General features: G+C 35.9%; 1 protein-coding gene across 13 annotated transcripts in view; it reads right to left on the reverse strand.

Annotated features, from left to right (window-relative positions):
- Dg (Dystroglycan) overlaps positions 1-7,106 on the reverse strand; it is an 82,709-nt gene that overhangs the window by 71,903 nt on the left and 3,700 nt on the right. The gene's annotated exons all lie outside the window — the stretch shown is intronic.

The raw sequence follows: 7,106 nt of genomic DNA on the forward strand, positions 1-7,106 counted from the left end.
GCTTTTATGTAGGTCGCCGTATTGTTTGCGTTCCATATGCGCTAAACATAAACATAACAATTTATGTTTTTATTGTGTTTCGTAACGAACACTTGGTTTGTTGCGAGCTATCGTGCGTTTCATAAAATGATAGTTTAATAACGTTATTTTATAAACAAAATACTTGATTGGATCCAAAAAGTTTTGATTAATTTTAAATAAAATACCACTTAGTGTGATACTATTATCTGTTGTAGTTTCTTGGAACTTTACTAGAAAAAGGTACAATATAGAGCACGTCGAGGAAATCAAAGCTTCCGCGTATGCCTTGCGTATATTCAATAAAACCAAACTCAACTAGTTCAGTACTTCAAAGGCTACGTCCTAGTTTCATCATCATACCAGCTTTGTGTTAATATAATGCTATCGTGCTTATAACATATGTCATTGCAATGAATGATTTTTTATTGAATCGATGGGTTAAGTGAATAGGAGTTTATAGACATCGCAACGTAAATGCCGCCACTCACTTTGGGACATGAGATCGATGTCTTAATTGCTTTTGTATACCCTTCTTTTAAACTAAATACATAAGACAATCAGAGGATGAAAATTTCATACTATAAAGTTTCATAACAACGGGGTCATACAAATTTAAACTTTAAAAAAATTAAGTATCACTTATACTATTTATTTAATTTTGTCTTCAACATGAATTTATTTTTCTAACTTTTTAGTTTCATGTGTGACACATGACACAAAATCTGTTTACTTAAATGAAATAAGAACCACATGTTGGAAGAAATAACAAAAGGATACTGAATGAATAAGTCCTTCGGACAAGCAATTTTTGTTTCTCTTGACTTTAAAAGATTTACAACAAATCTGAAACTTTATTAATACCATCTCGAAAGATGTTTTACACTTCACTGAAAGGAGTGTTTATATTATATTTTGGTGCGTTGCTGATGAATATGGTTTTATGTTGCACCACATTATGGATGGTACAGAAATGGTGGCGGTGACTCACGCGCAGTAGCCGCGCGTGTGGTCCGACTGCCAACGGCAAGTGTTTGTTATGATATTTAAACTTCTTTTCAGAACAACACAGAATTTAACGGTGATTTATAAATATTTATTGTTTAATCATTACCTTTCGACGGATTGCAGACGACTATCGATGTGCTGTGGGGTTTGATGGTAAAACGTAAAGGCCACGATTACGTTAGGCAGTAAAGTATTAGGTAATTTTGATTTTTCAACAAAAAAAATTTTTTGTTATAGGTTGTTGCGTACCCATAAGCAATGGATGAACTATTACTTGAAAAATTATTGTTTTACTAGAAAATACTGGTGATAGAGCGTCTTATGGACGCGCATGTGTAGGTACCATCACCCCGCGTATTTCTGCCGATTACTGGCTAAATCTTTGCTCTCCCACCTGTCCTGGTGAAAGTGGAAAGGCGTCCGGGCCACAGTAATCAAAAATAAAAAAAATCTACCTTGAAGCAATAACACGTTACGGTTTGAAGGGTGGGGCAGCAACTGTGCCTACTACATAACTGAGACTTAGAGCCCATGTCTTTAGGTGGTTGGCAGCATTTACATTTTGGATATTTTTGGGCTCCAATAACAACTTGACACCAAATGGGCCTTGAGCTTTTGCACCCAATTAAGCCATAAAAAATGCGTTTTACATCGCCCAAATGAGAATTTTTTTATATTAGAAATAAACGCTAATAGAATATAACTTTTACTGCATTCACTTGTTATTCTCAAACATACTGAATAATTATTGGGATTTGGATTTGCTACGAACAAGTGGGTCATGGTATAGCAGGCGTTAGGCATTAATAAAAAATAAACAATTAGTAACAATTAGCTTATACTTATCCGATTAGAAGGAAAAAAAAATACCGAAAAAGTAACAAAAAAAACTAAACGACCCTTCAGTGATAAATAAATTAATACTTATAAATATACTAATTACTAACACTAACTACATATTATTGTATTTGCATGACCTGCAAAACAAAAACCCAAAATGAACACGAAATGCAAAAAAAACATGAACAAAAAAAACCCACAAAAGGGCAAGAAGCTAATATTGTCCAGACGTTAAAAATAATCCCTGCTTTGTTATAATGTAAATGTGTGTGTCTAATGTAGACTGTTATGTCGGGGCGATATTAGAATAAAAGTTGTCGTAAATCACATGTACTGTATTACTTTTGTAACTACGAATGTTAACTAACAATCATATTACAGCACAGTATCACGTTATCGTAAAAACAAAGATTCTAGCTGTCGTCATTTATCATATCTATGGAAGGCAGCTGTTTGGCTTTGCTGACCCCCATGAGTGCCAGAGACCACACAACATTAGGTCAACCGTATGTTCCCCTGCCAACAGAAGCAAAGACCAATGCATTGATCAATAATAAAAACGTTAACTAATGTTATTATGTAGTTATATAATTTAATGAAGGATAAATCATTTATTACGTATGCTGTATAGTATTGGCCACAGATTATGTATTACTTAATATCATCATTATCCTGCCCTTCTCCCAGTCACCTGGGGTCGGCGCAACATGTTTTCTCCTTCCATACTCTTCTATATCGTCTTTCACACAATCCATCCATTTCTTCTTAGGTCTACCTCTTCCTCTAAATCCTTCCACATTCATAGTTAACACTCTCTTAACAACCTCATTTTCATTTCGTCTCATCACATGTCCATACCATCCCAAACGTGCACTCCTCAGCTTCTCTGTCACAGGTGCCACTTTCTTTATGTATTACTTAATATATAATAATAAAAATACAGCTCCCATTCGCTAAATTCATCATCATATTAGGCCTTACAGCCCAGGGTGGGCCTTAGCCTGGTTTAGTATGTCTCTCCAGACTGCTCTGTTCAAGGCTTTCTCCTTCCAGTTCCTGACACCGATAACTTTGAGGTCGTGCTCTACGCCATCTAACCATCGGAGTTTTGGTCTGCCACGACTTCTGAGGCCCTCTGGTTTGCCATAGAGCAGTTATCTTGGCATTCTGGTCTTCGCTAAATTGCTATATCAATATTTCTTGTTGCCGAGTGATTCATAATGCCATTTCTATTTTACTTCATTTCCGAAATTCTTAGTACTCCCAGACATGTGCTTCCTTGAAACGTGATCACGCTTTTATAGGATATATCATTTCGAACAACAATAGCCGAGGAAATTAAAAAGCATACAAAGAAATCGAGTGGCGACAGAAATACCGAAAACTGTAACAAAGGTAAGAAGTCCGATAATAAAATCGGATGTATAACAAAAAAAAATGGAGCGTCAATGAAAAAAAAAACCTGTGTAGTAAGCTTTTATCTTAGAATTTGATTTACCACGCATATTAACCTTATTTCTCAACATCTATAAAATGCATAGCCATAAAATTATGCAGTTCTTATTACACTATACGGTGGGTTTTATAGATAAGGCGAAACATTAATCACGAACGGATTGTCTTGCGTTGGCGGATCAGAAATTTTAATTAGTTTTCCAAAGAAAATAAAGAATTGCCGAGTTCTGAGAGTTTGGTTGGATTAATTCGAACTTTTACATACGTTTCGGCCCGATTTAACAACGAGCGGTTGCCGCATTTAAAAACTTTAATAAATACGACAAGTCCTCCACAGATGTTGAAACACAGCATGACAAATTAGATTCTTTACAAAACACGTGAGTATTATTCAGCGATGACAGCTTTATTGTAACCGGAAAACAATCTTGGAATCAAATTAAAAAGGGAAATAATGAAACGTAACGTATCCCATATTTATAAATCATTATCTTATTGCAATTTTTTTTTGAAGCCACATTTTTACGATTCATTATATTGTTATTGTCGAAAGAAGTTTTTAATGGCCTTTTTGGTTTGAAGCATTCAAGTCTTCAATATAATTAGATGAATTCATTTGTTATGCAAATAAAAGTTTCAAATGAAGCTAAAAAAACAGTGATTAATGGAAAATTGTACTATTAGAAACGAGTCACGGAATTAGCAGCGTTGAGTTTGCTTGAACCATATAACAAAATACAATATATATTGCAGTCATTGCATATTATTTTACTTCTAATAGGTATTAGAAAATATGGTCTTCTTTTAACCTTTATCCCACATTATGCGGGGTTGGCTTAGGATGTCTTTTTTGTCCATTCGGGCTTATCATACGTCATATTATTATCTGCACTCACATCTTCTCTTGTTCTATTCTCTTTCACACAATTCATCAGTCTTTTTAGGGTGCCTTCTCCTACTTTTTAGAAGAACTATAGATTTTGTATCAGTCTTTGAATTGAATATACGACATTTGCGCAAAATCAGTTTCATGACTTTAAATATTTGATTCCTGTGGTTTATGCATAATTATTTCACTGTCAGAACTTTCACGGTTGGGCGTCAATATTTAAATTATAAATGAATATTTTTATCTGTCATCTGAAGTTTCCTGTGGTGAATGGAATATTATGGGCTTTAGAATAACTTTACTATGTCCACAAGAACCTGTTAGTTGGAAATCTTGTATGCGTAGGCGAAGATCTGGTTGCACTGGTCACGGGGATAAGTGTGGAAATTATTAGAATATCTTTACATACGTATGAAAAGTAAACTAATATTCATTTTTGAAACGAAATATATACGTTTTAATGAATGAAATATATTTTCCACATTGCGTTTAAATTGCAAAGCTATTAAAAAGATATAGAATGAATCATTCGCAGTTGAATAAAATTAATATATTACTTATTGGTTGCTTTTTTTTTATGAGATAAGCTCACGTGAAAATCTGGAAAACAGATCGATGACGCAACCCTTTTGTAGCAACATTAGCATTGAGCTGTATTTAGTGGATCAGGGCACGCACACAACTCAACCAGTACTTATTTATCCAGATCCCTCGGAAAGTTCATTGCTCTTAGCTTCGTACAAGATAAGTTAATACGAGAAAACACACATACTCCTTATGACAGTTATGATAACACTAGCACGGGTTCCCTAATGAATAATATTCATAGAAGTACGTTTAAAGAATGCCACGGATATTTTTGAAATAGTATATTTTTTATCATCTACACTACTATAGTGAAACGCATTTTGAATCACGTAAACGAGAAACGAAAGCTATATTTCAATAAATCTCTGTATATCTATAATATGGCTGTGCGAAGTCAGCCTAGAGTAGAATCACCCCATCTCTTCTCGTAGGTGTCACAAAAGGCCTCTAAGGAAGAATGGGTAGCATGGGTAATTCTCTCAGAGAATGGGTAGCACCGTTCTCGGTATATCACGGGTATCAATAAGGTATCACGATCACTCGCTTATATTTATTGGTGGTAGGGCATAACGTGGGTCCCTTTCATCCACCCACCCGATACTACCGTCATGCATACCTTTGCCGCGGTCATAGTCAAATTACCCGAACACGAAACAGAACAATCAATGCTATATAAGATATACTTATTGCTATAATAATGAAATAGCTATAAACTATCTCGTTTAATAAATTGACCATTGGAACTGTAACAGCCGCCTAAGGTACTCTGACCTTAATTCATACTGGATCGTCAGTGTATTTGTTGGTTGAATTAATCACTTTATTGGCCACAATTACGGTCTCGATCACAATGCGAACAAGTGTACGCAGTCAACGAAATGGCTGTCGCACGATTTAATTCGAAATAGAATATGTGTGACCTATATTCTGAACAATTCTGTTATTTCTACGAATTGCTTTAATGATCGTACAATTTTATGCTAATCTTAGCCGGCACTATGCACATATTATTTTAAGAAAATTTTATCACCGAAAAACGATTTGACGAAAAAAAAATTGGCTTGTGATTTACAAAAAATTAAAAAGACATTATTTAGAAAGTATGTAAAAAACTGCACAGCATTGTTCTAGGATGGTGACTCAGAATGTCGCGTCGTCGACAAGTTTAGCCGATGGACCCTTTAAGACAATGTCAAGCTCATATCGACCTACGGGCATGTGCCTACTTTGAAAGACAAAAAGTAGTAAACAAAAACGTTGGCCTGCTTTAGCGTTTTTTTGGCAGGTACATGCTTTTGTTTTTACAAAAATTTATCATCGTCGTTATCGCTCTGAATTACACATTAAACGTATTCGAATTGGCGCCGCGTTCTAGTTTAAAACAGGACGGATAGTACCTACACATCAAATAATATAAAAACACAATTAATCGAATAAATGTCTTTAAAAAAAAGTTTTTACACATATAAGTGAACACACTAAATAGTTAGAACAGTAAAACTTAACTAAAGGTCCAACATATAGCGGGATGCGAGGTAGTTAATAGCTATGTATATCTAGGCTCCACTATCACCAACGCTGGAGGCTGCGAAGATGAGATCCGAAGACGTTGCGCCGGACAAGATCCTCAGTTGAGAGGCTAACAAAGATTTGGAGAGACCGCAGAATAACCAAAAATACAAAAGTTCGGTTAATGAGATGCCTGGTCTTTCCAATCTTTCTGTATGGGGCTGAGACGTGGACGCTGAGGATGCAAGACCGTCGTAAGATCGACGCACTAGAAATGTGGTGTTGGAGACGTCTCCTCAGAATTCCGTGGACCCCGCACCGTACCAACATTTCGATCCTGAAAGAGCTCAACATCAAAGAGAGACTATCGTCAACAGTCCAATTACGAATCCTCAAGTTCTTCGGGCACATCACTCGTAATGAGGACTCCATTGAGCGGTTGGTGGTGCAAGGGAAAGTCGAGGGCAAAAGATCTCGCGGACGATCTCCAACATGATGGACCGACCTCATAAAATCTGTTACTCACTCCAACATAAATGTTTGCTCTCACTCTGCGAAACATCGTGCCACATGGCGTCGCATCGCGAGAGCATCGGTATCGCAGGATCCGACTGATGCATGACCACGACCACTCTGTCAAGAGTGTACGAATAGGAAGAAAGGTCTGTTACGATAGTTTTATAAGCAATTTATATACCATATCTTATGTTACAATTGTTTTTTTTTATACATTTCTATACTCTCAAGGGAGCTCATTCCAAAGCCGAAGGGTACGTGGCAAAAAAGATATCTGGAAACG

This window comes from Bombyx mandarina, chromosome 19 (assembly GCF_030267445.1).
Source record: "Bombyx mandarina strain Sakado chromosome 19, ASM3026744v2".
Classification (NCBI taxonomy): domain Eukaryota; kingdom Metazoa; phylum Arthropoda; class Insecta; order Lepidoptera; family Bombycidae; genus Bombyx; species Bombyx mandarina.